The sequence below is a fragment of the Danio rerio genome, chromosome 21, assembly GCF_049306965.1.
Source record: "Danio rerio strain Tuebingen ecotype United States chromosome 21, GRCz12tu, whole genome shotgun sequence".
Classification (NCBI taxonomy): Eukaryota; Metazoa; Chordata; class Actinopteri; order Cypriniformes; family Danionidae; genus Danio; species Danio rerio.
In genome coordinates, this window is record NC_133196.1 from 14,399,235 (window position 1) to 14,417,305 (window position 18,071).

At 37.9% G+C, this 18,071-nt stretch overlaps 1 long non-coding RNA gene across 1 annotated transcript; it reads right to left on the reverse strand.

Moving 5' to 3' along the window:
• Positions 1 to 710: 710 nt before the first annotated feature.
• Positions 711 to 18,071, reverse strand: LOC141379815 (uncharacterized). The gene is made up of 3 exons (XR_012396646.1): positions 17,693 to 18,071; positions 14,298 to 14,418; positions 711 to 4,549 (listed from the first exon to the last, which is right to left on the reverse strand). It is a non-coding gene; the product is annotated as an uncharacterized lncRNA (long non-coding RNA).

The following is an 18,071-nucleotide window of genomic DNA, read 5'->3' on the forward strand; positions in this document are numbered from 1 at the left end:
CTATGTATAAAACTGTGCAATTCATTAAATTTTTATTCATAATTTTTATCATAATCTTTAATCTTTAATCAAATGGCATAACCTTGTCTCCCTCCTTAAAACAACTTTTGTTCACTTCTGGACATGCAATCTTCACTTCTGCTATCAGAGCAGGTCTCATTTCTTCCATGCTTTCAACCATTCATCAAGCATCCTTCATTTTGTTAGCAACAACAATCTTCCAACTATCAAGTATTTTAAAAAAATAAAGGAGAAAATTTTAAATTGCATGTGTGTCACAATATGGGGAAAAGGCAGATCTTAATGTCATATTAAGCCAACTTTAAAATCTATTTAAAATAAAGTTGAAGTCAGAACTACAAGCTCCTCTGTTTATTTTTCCCCAATTTCTTTAAAACGGAGAGATTTTTTTCAGCACATTTCCAAACATAATAGTTTTAATAACTCATTTCTAATACCTGATTTATTTTATCTTTGCCATGATGACAATAAATAATATTTTACTAGATATTATTATTTAAGACACTTCTATACAGCTTAAAGTGACATTTAAAGGCTTAACTAGGTAATTAGGTTAACAAGGCAGTTTAGGGTAATTAGGCAAGTTACTGTATAACGATGGTTTGTTATGTAGACTATCGAAAAAAAAATACAGCTTAAAGGGGCTAATAATACTGACCTTAAAATGTTTTTTTTTTCTTTTTTTTATTAAAAATGCTTTTATTCTGCCCAAAATAAAACAAATAAGACTGTCTCCAGAAGTGAAAATTTTATCAGACATACTGTGAATATTTCCTTTCTCTAGTAAACATCATTGGGAAATACTTAAAGAAAAAACCAAAGGGGGGGGGGGGGGGGGGGTTGGGGCGAAGAACGGACCCTAGTTCATTTCGAATAATAAAAAAGGCAAATATATACTCTAATGTACATGGTTCCAGACACAATGTGATTTAATTTCTTCTGTGGAACACACATGCACAGAAATTATACAATGACAATGAACAAATAACAAATAAAAATGCAAAAGCACTTAAACCAATGTATAATAATATTGCCCATGGTAAACTATGCCAAGTTCGTTATGACTTTCAGGGGGGAACAAACACAAGTTAAATTTACTGAATATAAACTGAATTCTGAATAAACTCTCTCTTTAAATACTTATGAATGTCTGTGTTTCCCATTCTAAAAGTTTGGCCCGCACACAACTACAGAAAACCCTAGCAAAACCAATATTCACAGAGCGCTCGCACATTTCCCCATTTGCATTGTTTCACAAGCAACCTGAGGTTTTTATCTCTTGGGCACCATCCGCGACACAATTCACCACCGCTGAAGCTCCAGCAGCTATAAAATCACCATTATGGCACAAGTTGAGCTGATAGCAAATTCATTTGTGAAGCACATTAAGTTGGAATGGTATGCATGTGTTCCCAGCCCCCCTTCCTGGTTATCTTCAGCTTTGCTCAGTAGGAAACTCATTAGCTTCTTGTGCCGGGCATGGAAATAAAACTCTGGCACACTTTGTCTCCATTTCTGAGAAAATTAATTAGAGAGAACAGACACCATCACCGATGTGCCAGCCTCTATTCTGACAGTTGCTCCTTTTTTTTCCCCCCCAAGTATCATTATTTCCTGCTGTTGTTGTCGCTTTAGAAATGCTCTGCGCGTCTAAGGGATTGTGGTATCGATCCACTCAGACCTGTTAAAAAACTCTGGATTAAATTTGCTTGTCTCTGTGTTTGCTGGTCATGCTTTTAAAAAATACTGTTTACTGTGTGAGGGGAGAAGACGGTATTGGATTTTAGTGTCTTGCTAGTATATTGGGCCATTTACACAACGCGCACGCTCCATCTCTTTAACACAGGCAGGGCAGAAAATTACATGGGATATCTTGGATCTTTTGTTTATTTATTTATTTATGGGTGTTAACAGAGAAGCTTGCGGCGCTACACAAATTGTGCTACACCTTATCTTTTTGGTCTGTAATATTCCTTACTGGATACTCCAACTCTATCTGCGAATGCAATACATGTTTTCCCTGTATCGCCAAAACCAATCACGTTCCCTCCCTCCTTGCCGTGCGCGTGTGTGTGTGTTTGCACTTGTTAACAGATAAGGGCAAACTCCTTCACCAAAGGACGATCATAAAAGAATAATAAGGTAGTGCCATAAAAGTTAGTTTATATTGATAGGGTTATCAACTGAATATGCTAATATGATGCGCATAACTAAGATGTGTTCAAAAACAGAGCATAAGAGAATGCACTTTAAAGCTGCATGTGCCCTTAAAAAAATGGATGCATGCTGCAAATAAAAAACAAGATAAAGCAAAGTCATCTTTGTGCATGTGAAAATGTGTTTTTTTTTTGAGAGGGTATAAAAATGTATATAAATCTGAGTGTTTCAGAAACTGCTGATCTACTGGGACGTACACACACAACCATCTCTAGGGTTTACAGAGAATGGTAGGAAAAAGAGAAAATATCCAGAGAGCGGCAATTCTGTGGGAGCAGATGCCTTGTTGATGCCAGAGGTCCGAGGAGAATGGCCAGACTGGTTCCAATTGACAGAAAGGCAACAGTAACTCAAATAACCACTTGTTACAACCGAGCATCGTGTCAACATCACAGCCTACCAGAGTATTGTTGCTGACCATGTCCATGCCTTTATGACCACAGTGTACCCATGTTTGTAGGCTTCTTTCAGCAGGATAACATGCCATGCCAAAGCAAGAATCATCTCAGACTGGTTTCTTGAACATGACAATGAGTTCATTGTACTCAAATGGCCTTCACAGTCACCAGATGTCCAATATAGATATCCAATAGAGCACCTTTGGGATATGGAGGACCAGGAAATTTGTTTCATGGATGTGCAGCCGGCAAATCTGCCGCAACTGCGAGATGCTATTATGACAATATGGACCAAAATCTCAGGAATATTTCCAGTACCTTGTTGAATCTATGCCACAAAGGATTAAGGCAGTTCTACGTGCAAAAGGGGGTCCAACTTGGTACTAGTAAAGTGTACCTAATTAAGTGGCCGGTATCTATAGAAAGAAAAAATATCCTACTGACACCAAGCTTATAAAAACAAGAGCATAAAATATTTATATGTGTGAGTTTACATATCAAAGGTGTACACTAAACTGATTTTTTTTCCATTGCTCTTTACAACACAGGCTCATTGGGAAAATGTGTCAAGGTGTACCATTTTGAGAACTGAGAAATATTTGCTCATTGATACATATGTCTGCATTTTGGCTGCATTTACACTGCAGATATTGATGGTCAATTCCGATTTTGTAAATGTATCCAATTTTGTTTGATGGGCGTGATGCATGCACTAGTTTTATATTAGTTTATGTTGGTTACATGATGAACACTGCGCTCTCTCGCTCTCGTTAACTTGCTTAAATACTTGTGCTATATGACAATATAAATTATTGAATAATAGGAACCATTTTTTATTATTTTTTGTCTCTTTTCTTTTAATCAAACAATCATTTGTATTGGTCATGTAAGGGTCATATATTAACTGAACTTCTAATGTTGTGGGTGAGTGCTGTGCATACTAATTAGCATTTTTGCAGAAGTAGATAGATGCGGGTCCAAAATTAAATTCAGCTCTGCAGAAACTTCCTGTCTGAAGAGAGGTGTTAAAACTGAACACAGAACACAGAAAGATGTACACTTTGTTGTTGGGCAGAGAATTCATAGAAAAAGAGGAAGTATGCCGAAGGGGCGGCCAATGGAGGACTGAACAATGACTGACAAGTGACGTTACACCAAAACTCCACCTGTTAAGATCGGTGGTGTATATATGCTGAAGTCAGGAAATATATGTTAGTTGCGAACCTCTTGAATGTAATTCTTGTATTGCATTGGGGTAATGTAACCCAGAGCTCTGTCATCGAATTATTCATTTGTATCTAATAAATTGTTACGATTTTTGGCATTGAAGAAAAACCTCTCCTGACCTTTTCTCTTGAACACGCATGGAATTAGCATGATATTCCAACAAAACGCTTTTTAAGTCCTCGTGTATGAAATTTAAGGTTTGGGAGTGAAGTCTGTCCTGAAAAAAAAAAAAAAAAAAAAAGGCATCAGACTTGACGTCATTCGCTACTATTTTTAATGCTGTGTGACTCGCATTAACAGGTGAAAATCCGATCTGCCTGCTTACACTGCAGACACAAGAACACAGATCCAATTCATATTGGCTAAATTTCCACATATTAAGGCCTGAATCTGATTTGAGTAAATTGGAATCTATGTGATTTGTTCCTGCTTACACGTACATGGGCCGTATTCAATCTGTGCCACATGGGAGAAAAAAAATCTGAATTGAGTCACTTGAACATAGCAGTGTAAATGCGGCCTTTGTGTCTAAAATAAATGCGCCGGGGTGGTACTGCTGACTGCTTACCTCCGTAGGGATGGCTTTTCCAGTGTGACTGGCACTTGGTAACTCACCGCAAACTATGCCAGACTTAGCAGGTGGAGCAGACCACAGTTCAGGTAGGGCTCAGGATGGTTCAAGAAACCTGAAACAAAACATCAAAAAAGCAGTGTAATGTTGCAGTAAAGCATACAGACACAACGGCTTTTCTCCTCTTGTTGGCTTTGAATACTCTATTGGTTGAGTTTATTGACATAAAGCTGATATATTATGCGCAATGACAAGCTGACTTCTCTCATGGACGTACACAAAAAGGACGTTACTGTTTACAGAAATGTACACAGCGGCCTCTGGTGGATTTGGCACATATAAGAAAACATGCCCCAGTAAAGTATTTGAGTATTGAGAAATGTATACAACGCCCTCTAGGGGAATTGTGAAAAAAATGCAACAAGACATGGTCCAGGGAACATATTTGTCTTATAGACCTTTTTCATGGCTGCTGCATGGAGGGCGCCATAGCGACCAGCGTCTTGTGGTAGAATGCTAAAAACTTCCGTTTACAGCGTGTACAACTGGTAATTTGCGCTCCGAAAATGGGCTTCAATAACGTTTTTAATGGATAACAGAGTGTTTTGGTGACACACAACTTAGAAATGTGTCTGTTAAAGCTGCTATAATCTGTCACATGTGGTTCAAGTGCATCAGAAATACGAGAAAAACGTTCTCCTAGTTCACGGTTCTGCCGTCAGAAATACAGTGTAAGCTCAGTGGCTCTTTAAGACACACAAAGGGAGAGAGAGAGAGAGAGTAACGTTACTGGCATGAAACTTAACAGGTATGAAAGACGTGCAATTTACAAAAATGACCAATAAAAGTCTGTTATTGATCCTCTGCTGGCTGATTTGCTGTTCATTCTAATCGCGAGCCGTTTGTTTTTTTTTTTCGTGTGTTGTATTCACCACGGTTTGTGTTTTACGTCATTTCGAAATGACACTAGCCTATATTTTCAATTTCAATTTTTTTTCAATTTTTTTTGGCCTAGTCCCTTTATTAATCTGGGGCCGCCAACTTATCCAGCATGTTTTAGGCAGCAGATGTCCTTCCAGCTGCAACCCATCACTAGGAAACACCCATACACCACAGACAATTTAGCTTACCCAATTTACCTATACCACATGTTTTTGGACTGGTGGGGGGAAACTGGAGCACACAGAGGAAACCCACGCCAACACGGGGAAAACACGCAAACTCCACACATAAAATGCCAACTGAAAAAAATGCCAACAAGATGCAGTTGAAATCCATTTTTGCCCTTCCATTAATTTCAAATACAGTAATGTTTTCCAAGTGATCTAAATCAAACCCAGATTTTCACAGTATTTCCTTTAAACACAAATCATTCTTCTGGATTCATAATAAGTCTTTTTTTACAGTTTATTTCTTGAATAAAAGCCGTTTTTGATTTTAAAAATAAATAAAAAATTAAATAAAATTAGCCTCCTTTTAAGAAATATTTACTGTGTATTTTTTGATTGTCTATACAACAAACCAGTTAAACAATAACTTGACTAATTATTCCAACTTTCCTAGTTAACATAGCCTAGTGAAGTCTTTAAATTACACTTTTATTTTAATCAAAAACTATAGAATACTTAAAGGTACTTTAATATGAATACAACGATCTTGCTAAATAACTAGTAAAATATTATGCACTGACTGTCACCATGGGAAAGATAAAAGTAGTTATTAGAAATTAGTAAGTTAAACTATTATGTTTAAAAATGTGTTGTAAATAAATCATGTGTTATAGATTCGTGCTTTATGTCACGACTGAAATCAAAAACGAATGAAGGCAAAACTAAATGGGTTGAATATGACTTTTACATGAGAGTGACTGAAAACTAAACTGGATCACTGTGTTTCATCTGTTCTCCAGCTTGGTGACTGTTTGTAAGTTCGTGACTGCATTTCCTAATGTAAAGCTATTTAACTCACACTCAATCTCTGATTAATAATAGCCTCTGCATAGCCGAGGACTTCCTCTATTCAAAGTGTTAAAATCGCTATTGAAAACAGAATGCTAATAACTGGACATTTTGATAGTTTTTCACATGAACATGACTGAAATTGAATCTTATTACCTATGTCAATTCGGGGGTTAACTTCTGACGTATGCAGGAAAATGATGCGTGCAGCACCGTAACTGACAGAGCGAAAGCACGCGAAAGCAGACAGAGCGAGTGCACGCAACACAGAGAGCACGCCCCACTGATGGCTGATCTCACTTCTCCGTAGCATTTAGACACAAAAATACACGTCCAAATTTAGGGGGGCCAGAGGGGGGGCCAAACTTGTTGACACGAGGGCACCGGCCCCCCCTGGAACCCTCCTTAGAACCGCTACTGCTTATATGTTCTCAAAAATGTAGTCCTGGGCACATTTTTCCAATGATCCTAGGTTGAAAAATTCCCAAAAAAATGTTGTATGCCAGGCCAAGAGCAAGCAACAGTAATTTGAGCGAACTGAAAACATCATACACATTTACATATTATTTTCCACAGGTGTTTACAATTAGTTTACAATCAGATGATAAAGGTATCATTACCAAAAACATTAACTTCTGCGAACAATTTGTAATTGTGCTGTGAAATTCAAAACGCATATAAAACCACAACTGAAACCATACCTGACTGGTCTTAGAATGATTTAGCACAATAGTGGAAAAGCAGCTATTGCCATGTATGACTAGCATGATCAGCCTTTGCGATGCTTCATTCATCTAAACACAATCTAATCACTGGTCTTAGTGAATCACGACATGTTCTTAAACAATCTTTAATATCAATTATAACTTCTAAAAACCTTTGACATGCCTGTTGAACATCCTCAGCTTCTTAACGTTGGCCTCTTTTCTCCCTCTTGATTGAGGGTGGAGCGGGATATTGAGCTCTGGGTAAAACAGCAAAGGGACCTGACGCCCTCGTGTAGGATAGGTGATTGGGAGGTGTTTTTTTCCAGCTGGAGCAGGTCGAGAGGAGCAGCATCTTGGTGATATAAAACATTGATCAGCATTGATTTTGTGTGTCTGCAAGTGCACCGCCCTCTCCATCTCTCCTTGCTCGCCTCCTTCCCGCCTTTCAGGCTAAGCTGTGAAACCATGTTTACTCCACGATTTCATAGTGGGCGGCATTTTATTTGAATAGAAGATGGTGGAAAAATCTATACAATAGATAAATAGAAGGAAAAAAAAGTGTAACCTTCTCAAGGAATGAAGGAAGTAGAGTGAACCAGGGACAAAGGGGGGAAAGAAAATAAAGCAGGTCCATATTCTGCCCCGAGCCACAAGGCGTGCATGTTGTCCTCTTAACGTCAGTCTGCATTTCATTCAGCTGAATGTCTCATCAATACCCTCATAAAGTCGACATTAATAAATCAGTACTTTAACCATATTCTAACACTCTATTGATAAATGTGCTGTTGAAGGCTATTATAGTTAACAAAAAAAAAAAAATTATATTTTTCATTAACTGAAATAAAAATAAAAGAGAGTATTTAAAAAAAAAAACTAGAACTAACTGAAACTGTATTGTGTGCATACAAAACGGCAGTGCGGATAAACTGAGGGCTTAAATGAGAGGATCTGGTGAAACGTACGTTTACAGAAAATGGTAATGGAATTTGATGAAGTGAATCATGCTTCAGTTGGGTTGCAAAACTTAATATTAAGAAATTTGTCAAATCATAATGATGTTTAAACTGATTGAAATTATGAATGCTGACTACATATTTTTGGTATGTTGAGCCCAAACTTGGAAGGATTGTCACAAAAGATCTGGTTCGCATTAAAGATCTGAACTTACCATCACTACTATGTATCTAACCTCAGAAGCTGCCTTGCACACATATTGTATTTAAGGCTGCTATCTTGTGAACTGTTGTATTTGAATTTGAGAATGATAGTGGTCATGTGTCCTCTGAAATACTTTTCAAAAAATGTATGGTTGAGTGTATTATACAATGTTTATTCTGATGATTTTGAATCTTGCTCCAATCAAATATCTTAATTTTGGGGAAAAAAACTAACTACAGTAATTCTGAAACTAATACAAAACTAAATTAAAACTAAGCAATTTTAAAATATAGAAACTAATAACAACTAGTAAATCTACCTCTAAAGATCTTATTATAACTAACTGAATTTGAAAACAAAAAGTCCAAATGGAATAAATACAAACTAATAAAAAAATCTGTTGCTGTTGTGGGTAATTCATGAATTGCAGTCTTAAAGTAAACACAAGGAACTAACTGCATTCCGAAAGTTTCATTGTATGTAGGAGGAGTAGTGGAGTGAAAAGGCTGACTAACGATTATGAGGACAAACTTTACAAAACTTCAAGAGTTCACACTTAGCTGATGATTGATTATAAAGCTTGTTTGCATGCTGCCCCAGGAGAGAGCCCTTAGCTCATAAGATCCTCGAGCCCGGGGCTCTCTTCCGTTTGCAAGGCAAGAGGGGAGTTGGAGCTCAGGTAGATCTCAAGAACTCCCCTGCTGTAGTAACTAATGAACAGATAGTGATTGCTCTTAAGAGATAACTACTTACTAGGAGCATGTCTATGGTGCTGATTTGGATTAGTCAATTAACTTAAGTTGCATGTTTTTGTCGGTGGGAGGAAACTGGGGAACCTGCGGAAAAACCCACATAAGCACGGCGAGAACATGTAAACTCCGCACAGAAATGTCAGCTGGCTTGGTAAGGACTAGAACCAGTGACATTCTTGCTGTAAGCCAACAGTGCTAACCACTGGGCCACCGATATAGGAAAGGAGCAGTAGTAGGGGTGGAATGGGGGATTCTTCCAAACAAAGATGGCTGTTATATGGAACTTAGGCTATTTATCCACCTGAGACCCAAATAAATTTTTTTTTCTTTTTTCTTTTTTTTTCTGTGACTTCCTACATCCTTTGGGTAACAAAGAATTCTACAATTTAGAGTTTTTACATTTTGTTTTTATTTTATAGCATGTCCACTGTAGTGGACCAGGACCATTTTAGTTCAAATGACCGCCACTTAGACAACAAAACTGTACAGGAAATGGCTGTAAAGGGATATTAAAGGTGCAGAAGGTGATCTTCCACAATGCTAACAGCTTAGCATAAATCTCTGAATCACAGTCCCTTCCCTATACCATCTAGAGCCACGCCTCCTTAAACACAAGCACAGCAAAAGAATCCTCTCTCATGTGTTAAAAGCGACTAGTGCTTGTCCGGCGGTATGCAAGCCAAACTGACATGCAATTTCAGAGTGAATATTAGAGTTGCATGGTAAACAATATAGGGAGAGACTAGGCGGAATAGCGGTATTTACGATGTTTTGTTGTTAAACTAAATTAAAATCTACATTATCGATGCTGTAAAAGGTCCCTTGTGAAACTGAAAATAGTCTTATCAATCTTTCATCGAAAGATTTTAGTAGCTGAACAACACTTCTGTGAAGATATAACCCATTTGTAACAACATCTAACGTTACATCAGCTTTGCGTGAAGCTAAAACAGTTTTAAAACAGAACATTACCTGTCTAAGAGAAATCCTTCCGACATTGTGTCATCCTTTCTCCAGCGTGCAAAGGTAACTCCAATATTGATTTAGGTTTTTAAAAAGTTTTGATTCAGCAGGTTTTTACCGATCGAGAGCGTGCGCGGGCTCCCTCTCATGAACGCACAGCAGTCGGCGGAGCTGCATACAAATGACTGCGCAGTTGTTTAAATCTGCATTTGCTGACAGACAAATTGGGCTACTTATTGGAATTATGAGAGATGTCAGCCCGACTCTATTTATTGGATGAACATTTTTTAGTTTTATGCCTTTCCCAAAATATAAAAATACATATAAATACATTTAGGTCATTTACTTAAATCATTACTATTAGACTGTGAAGAGACTTTCAGCCAGCACAACAAAAAAATGCTTCTGAAGACAATCACCTACTGCACCTTTAATCCAAAATTAATGTAACAAAAACAAAACAAAAATGTTTCCTTTTGTATTGAAATTCCTGAAACAGTTTAGTCTGAAAGAGAGCCAAACTCAAAAAAGTGATGTTAATCCAAAACAAATTTAACATAAAAGTGATTTAAAATTGATTGTCATTCTTTAATTGTCTCTCATTCTCAGACTCTAAATCAGAGTCTCCCTCAACTATTTCATAAAGAATCCTCTGCTTCAGTTCTGCCTCCTAAAAATTAATGTTGTAGGAGGCAGAACTTAATGTCATTAATTACATTAAGATGGTCCTGGTTTCCACTATAGTGGACATTTAAAAAAGGATGATATTTTGAAACACAAACAAGTTAACAGCTTTAAAAAGCTAAATGCATTGTTCCTGACACTTTAATAAACAAATATACATGTAGTAATATTAATAGTAAAAAACATTTAAAAAGCTACATTTCTCCTATCTCCTTCCTATGAATTGTGCTTTTTTGTATGTCGGCCATTTTCGAAGCAGTATAAGAAGTGGTTCCTAGCATTCCAGCCAATAAAATGACATTTCACTAGAAAGCCCAGGATGTCCTCCGAACAGTACAACAGGACTTGACAGAGTAGCTCAAAAAATAAAAAATTCATGAAAACGCAAAGTCCATAACAGAGGACACAAGTCAATGGGCGGGGTCTAAGGAGGTTATAGTGGCTTAGGAATCGTCTGATTGGTGAATTATAATTGAATAATGCTGGGCCAGCTGCAAGTAATCATAAGCACGTGATCCTCACGAAATTAGTTTATAAATAAACTTCACTTAAGGTAAACTGTACTAACAAAGTTACCATTTATTTGGAGCTACCTTTAAAAGGTGCCTTATCTACCTCTAAAGTATGCATTTTAGTACCTTAGAGAAGTAACATGTACCCTTAATTTATATTTTATGCACTCTAAAATTGAGAAAAAAAAACTGTCACTGTTGTGGTAAAATCAGTTGTATCTGTGCAGTTAGACAAAAATTACTCTATACTTTAGGGGTAAAGAGATTATCACAGAAATGGTACTATAAAAACGACAACTTTGCCCCTTAAAAAAGGAACTACCTTTATTGTGCACTCTCAAAAATTAAATAAAAAAGGTCTCTGGGAAAAATTTTCAAAAGATAATTTTCTTTTGTCCTTCTACAGACACCTTAGGCACTAATATGTACTTTTAGACTTAATATTTTGAAAAGGTAACAGTGACTTAATTTTTGAGAGTGGGTATGTCCTTTTATTCCTTAGTGACAAAAAGTTTCACCACTTTTGCAAATATTTACTTTTATATTGTTTCATATAAAGTATGTCTGTGCATTGACAACGAAACAACTGCAGCAAAAAAACTTTATATACTTAAACCTCATGATTGTAAAAACACTTGTATCTGTTCAGCTGGACCCTGATGTAGGCTGGTTTCAGACCCCCAGGTAATTTGAGTTTTAGACCCAGGGTTACGGTCATGCTTTGCCATTCTATGACCGTAGAAAATGTGAAGTTGCATTTCATTTCTCACTCTTGCAGAGCTATTAAATCGTGCGCTCTGGATTTTCTTCTGCAAGTTCAGGCAAAGGTGGTGCAGTGTTAAGGGAGTCAGAGAGTCAGCGAGGGCATCAGTGCCTTACCGCAGAGCTCGAGCGCCTGGCCTTAGGCCCCCGACTATTCGGCAGTGAGGCATCGAGGCCACAGTGCTGAAAATCCCATCAAGCCACAGTTCCAGGTCCACGCGCAAGAAAGATGAAGCATGCTAGCTCATCAGGAGACACGGCCAAGCCCTGATGCCTCTCCTCTTCTTGTCCTTCTCCCCAAAACTCTCTCTACCTCTCTTTCGCATTCACTTCCCACCACTTCCCTTCAGGGAGAGTGTTGCAAGGCCAACAAGCCGGAACCCCATGCGCTGGCCTCAGGGGCTGTCGTTCGCTTGTTGAATAAAGGAGCTGACTAGCTGATTGATAGACCCGCACCAGTCCATGCCCCTCGCACGTTTCCTGGTTCACTGCCTTAAATAAGAATCCTTTGCCGGGCAGCCCGGTTTCAGCGTTCGTTAAATCTGGTACTTGATGGATGGCACCAATTTTCTGCCAAACCCGGATGAGCCACCTAAGCATCCCCCCTTCCCTCCTCTGCCTCAGGTAAATCCCCTGGAGCCCGGGCGAACAGGAGTACTCTAAATCGGTATCAATCACACCAAAGGCCACTCTGGCATGGTGCAATGTTTCAATTATACCTCCCGCTCCCTCTCGACCATATCGCCCTGTCCCGACACCCCTGCCGTGCCCTCCGGCCAAAGCTGAGAGCTCTCCATCTCCTCGGCAACAGGAGCCTCTTTATCTCTTTTAATTTATTTCAGGGTTATTTATAAGCAAGTCTATCATCCCCCAAGGGCTGTACCAACCCCAGAGCAGACAGATGCTGCCAAAGCCAGCGTAAGCTGCTCTTGCCTGCTAGCACCACTCGGTCCGAAAGGTATCATCTGGAACCCACTGGGCCCTGAGCTTTGTCAGTCTGGCGCAATGGGAGACAGACGGGTGAGAAAAGTTAAGCAGGTGCAAGCCCAGAGTCTCTGGTGTGTCAGGGTCATTTGTTACCCAGCAAGGACAGACAAGTTCCCCTCAGACACAACTCAACAGATGGGAGGTCACTCTTGCAATGGCAGGAAACCTTTGACCAAAAAAGGTTTCAGCGCTCTTGTGATGTTACGGTTACTTTTAAATACAGAAAACGGACTGTAAAACTATTTTAAAAATGGCAGCTTATTCAAAATACTTTTCTCTTTTAAAATGATAGGTCACCTAAAACAGAAGTCTCAAACGCAATTCCTGGAGGGCCGCAGTTCTGCACAGTTTTCCTCCAATCCTAATCAAACACAGCTGATCCAACTAATCAAGGTGTTCAAGACTATTAAGCAGGTGTGAGTTGGAGGTGGTTAGAGCTAAAGTGAGCAGAGCTGTGGCCCTCCAGGACTTGAGTTTGAGCCCATTGACCTAAAATATTTCAATTTAGTAAATTTCCATTTGCTTTTCTTTAGTGGAGCATAAAAAGAAGGTTGAATGTAAACCTTGCCAATTCATGCTCAGACTGAAAGATTTCATGCAATACAAAAAAAAAAAGGCTTAAAGCTTGAACCATTGCTGATGTAGAAAAATGGGTAATGATTCCCCAGGAAGCCCATGGCTCAGTACAGGACATCCCCTGGACGCCTCTAAACCTCTCTGATCATTGTGCATTTGTAACTAATTGGGGAAATCGTCACCAAATGTAACTAAAGAAACATCCTTTCAAAAGAAAAATAGAAAATCAGATGATTTTAGTACAATATGAGAGAGAATAAATAATACAATTTTAAGTTCTGTGTGAGCCATGTCTTAATTACAGTACATGGCCAGACTTCAAATCAAATTGCGTAAGTAGAACTGTGCCTCTGGTTGTTGCAGGCCCGGATTGGCTAATCGGGAGAATTCCCGGTGGGCCGGTCCATTTTTTGGCCGCGAGGGCCGGTGCCCCTAGCTCCAGAATCTGTTGCTCTCAGCAGTCACACTTTTTAAATAAATTTTTTAATTTACTTGACCACAGTCTTCTTATTCATTATTTTACCGCAGCTCTGCTCTTTTTATATTTAACCAGCCTGCAGGTTAATGATGATATAACTCAGATGAGGCACCTTTCTCTATACAACTGTTGTGGTAAAGTGGTTAGCACGTTAGATTAAGACCCCGCCGACCCGGCTTTGATCCTGGTTTGAGTATGTAATTTTTTTTATTGTTAAGACATATAATACTCGTAGGGTTGTTGAACATTTGAAGTTCTAAAGCAGCTGTTTTCTCAACAACAAAAAAAGACGTGATAGTGTAATTAGAAACTGAATTGGAAATGACCTTATTTTAATATTGTCAGTCGTAAACTCCGGTGGGCCGGTCTGAGGCTTGAAACTCCAGGGCTGAAAAGGAGTCCCACTCCGGCCCTGGGTTGTTAAGAGGAATTAAAAGCTTCATCTACCTGAAAATAAATAAACAAAAGGGGAACGTTTATTTAGATGATTTATAATCCACCCATTACAAATAAAAAAGGAAAATGTTACCCATTCAATCAAATAAATTATACCTTTTTCATCAGCGCATTTCTGAATGTCATAAAATTGTATAATTAATGAAAGTCCGTCATCTTTCTCCACTGCTCCCTCGGCTAATCAATGTCACATTCAATAAGCACCCATTTATGACTTTTTGAAAGTTCCAGCTTCAAAAATTACAGCTAATTTTTCTCAATCTCCTCGTTTTTTTCAGACACTGATTTTGAGAGGCATCGCAGTTGGTGAAGCAGAGTTTTACTTCGGCACAGTTCATAAAGTATGACATTACTCAAGGTCAAGTATCACTCGGAGCAGCCAAGGTCCTGTTTTTCAGCTTCCTCCATTTCTCGGTATCAAAGCTTAGCAAGCCCGTCCATTAGAACAGCTGGGTCCTCAAACATGAATGATCCACTGTGGAGATCCTGCCCATTACCAGTCTCATTAATTAGCCTCGTTTTTATTATCTCCCTCCAGCCATGACTATTGATTAAAAATTCTAAATGAAATAAGGGTTAGATCGATGCACCTCTCGTTAAATCATCAACCCTTTATGACCGGACTACCAGAACTTATGTTTACCTTTCACACAAGACACGACATGCATCATCACTCTGGAAGCACGTGTGGATATGTAGAGATGCTAAATGTGGCACGTTTCCCACAAGGGATGTTCATCTGTAACTATAAAGCAGGAAAAGCAATCTATTAAAAGCATGCTTTTAACCACTCATTAGTATTTCAGGAAAGAATGCATGTATAGAAACGGTTTAGCATGACCATATGTGCTCCAAAGCTCCTACACGAAGGAATTATTATCATTTAATGTACTATTTCACCAGATGAGCTTTTTAGATAGTTGTATTTAATTGTCATTAGCTTGGGGATATCAGTCTTGGCTGCTCATTTATTTTATTTGCCATGCACAGCCGAACATTCATCGATTTTTAAATAAACAAAAATGAAATAATTGCCACATTTTAGAAGTTTCCACTATTCCCCTCATGAAAATAAAACAGTCTAAGGTGCTTTAGTTGGTGTCTCTGCCTGGCCAAGCTAGTTAGAGTGGTCTGCTTTGATGGTTTTCAAAGCAGCACTTTTGCATTAGCTAGCAAAGAAAATCCCCACATTAAAGGCCATTAAGCAAAATCGAAGAACGAACAATTGTGACATCCTTTAGACAAAATCAGGCCAAAATTAACTTCCTCTGAAAAATTCAAACATATTACCTACGCAAATGTTTGTTCTAGTTGATAAATCTCTTCAAACTACCATTCAAATCTGTGGGAAACGAGTACATAAAACGCATGTGTGACTAAGGTACCGCCCAGCAAGCAATTTTGTGTTTAAGAGACATCTGATAGACATCTACACGTAGACAGCTTGGCTAAAACAAAGCTAAACTTGCACTGTCAGTGAAAAATCTAATAGACATCTAAAAATAGCCCAAAACTAGACCAGTTGTCAAATAGTTTTGGCCTATTCAGTGTCTATTAGATTTTCACTAGCAGACCAAATATTTCCAATGTTTTTTTTTTTTTTGCCAAGACGACTAAGTTTGGATGTCCATTAGACATCTTTAATAAAATTTCTTACTGTGCACTTTCTCTGACTTGAAAACCATCTTCGGCTTATTTCCTCTACTTAGTTTGTAAAGGTCAAATATCTGTGAGTAAAAACAAAACACTGAAGGAGCTTCTTAATAGAAAATTCTAACCGAAAGATGTTTAATGTAATTTTAAATAAATAAATTGAAAAGAAATGTAGGCTGGGTTATTCATTGTTGGACACAGATCAACATGCAAGCATGATTGCAACTGATTCAATTCTGGTATGGTTCCAGCAGATTATTGCAAACAATATTTTGATTAAAAATGACATAGTAAAAAAGTGCACAAATTAATTGGTAACAGATTAAATCAACAGCATGCACTATAAGAAAAAAAAAAAGTGCTCTGCACAACATCAAGAGCCGAACCGTAGCTAAGGGGGTTCGGAAGACCCAATACTCACTGACAAAGGTCTAGAATTTCTTCCATGATGAGTTCATTTGTCATATTTTGACTGCTATGCCATAATAAATAGTGAAAATAACTATTCGCTTCAGAACGACGTGATCAGTTTTGGCCAAGGCCAATTTTTCACAAGTTATATTTTGAAATGGAGAAAACATTTTACAAGTGATTTATTTTAGATTTTGGACCTTATTCCTAAAAACAAAAACTGACCAATAAAATATTTGAAGAACCAAATACCGCCCATATAAAAAATAATTTGAAAACTATTTCGGCTATAGTTGTCATCCTTGAATTTTCAAATGCACTTTTTCTTACAAAAAAGGCTATAGAAATCGTGAAGCTCATTATTATTATTATGTTATTTATTTATTTATTTTATTCCAATGGTTTAATTCTGACTGAGGAAAGTCTAATGTGCTGGGCAGGTTGTTATTTGCCTAATAAATATACAGATTTCTATTTTTTCTTATGATATATGATGCAATAAATTTGTATTTTGAAAATAAGTTTTTCATTTCTTTATTCTAAATATTTAGAAAATATTTTTAGTACTTCAAAAAGTCTGCTTATGCTGACCTTTTGACAAGCAAATCCAGCTATAAATAGTGTTTAAAATGTCACTAAAATGCAGTATTTAAGCCTCATAATTAAATAGCGAATGAGGCAAAAAACTGCAAAAAAAAAAAAAAAAAGTCTAGTTTTTGAGAAAAAAAAAAACACCTTTCACCAGACCGGCTATGGTCCTCAAGAGATCTAAAATATTAAACTTAATATTAGGTAGACTTAAAGGTTTTTAAATCTACCTAATATACTTTAATAGAAAGCCTAGAAAACATTAAAAGTCTATGAAATTAAAAGCATTTTGTTTTTAGGGGAAAAAACAAGATATGCAACAACAGCTCTCAGAAATCTCACTTTATACTGCAGATATATCAGGTGAGACTTCCAGATTAAATAACTGTAAATAAATCAATAAAATAAAAACCTCTGCTTCTCTGATGACATCCGATTTAGGAAAAAAACTATTCTTCAAAAGGTTTGCTTGTAACCAAAATACTGGGCAGCACACAATCCACAATAGAGCAGGTGGACTTTTGGACGTCTGATCATCAATGGTTTCCTCTAGAAAAGCTAGTGGTATGTTCTCAAGGGAGGCTGAAAAGAGGGGAAACAGCCAGATACACACCTGGGAATGGAGCCGATGGGCTTGATTCACTCTGGCACACAAACAGAACAACTGGTGGGGCTCTTCTGCAGATGGGCACGCAGGTGGGCATAAGGCAGGGCAGGAGGGAGCGCAGGGGGCCTCTGCCAGGTTTGTGTCGTCCTTGTAGCTCAGAGTAGGTGCACTTCTTTTTTTCCAGTTGATCACATCTGGGCTGAGGTCCACAATGCTTCACTATCAAAACGGGAAATCAAGGTGAAGCTACACTGCCCCCTAAAGGAGCTTGCGGTAACTGCGTGGAAAAGCCAAACACTTTATTAAAACACATATATAGATTTCTCCACAAAAACTTGAAGCTACCTTGAACTAACAGTGGAATATATACGGTTCCATAGCAAAC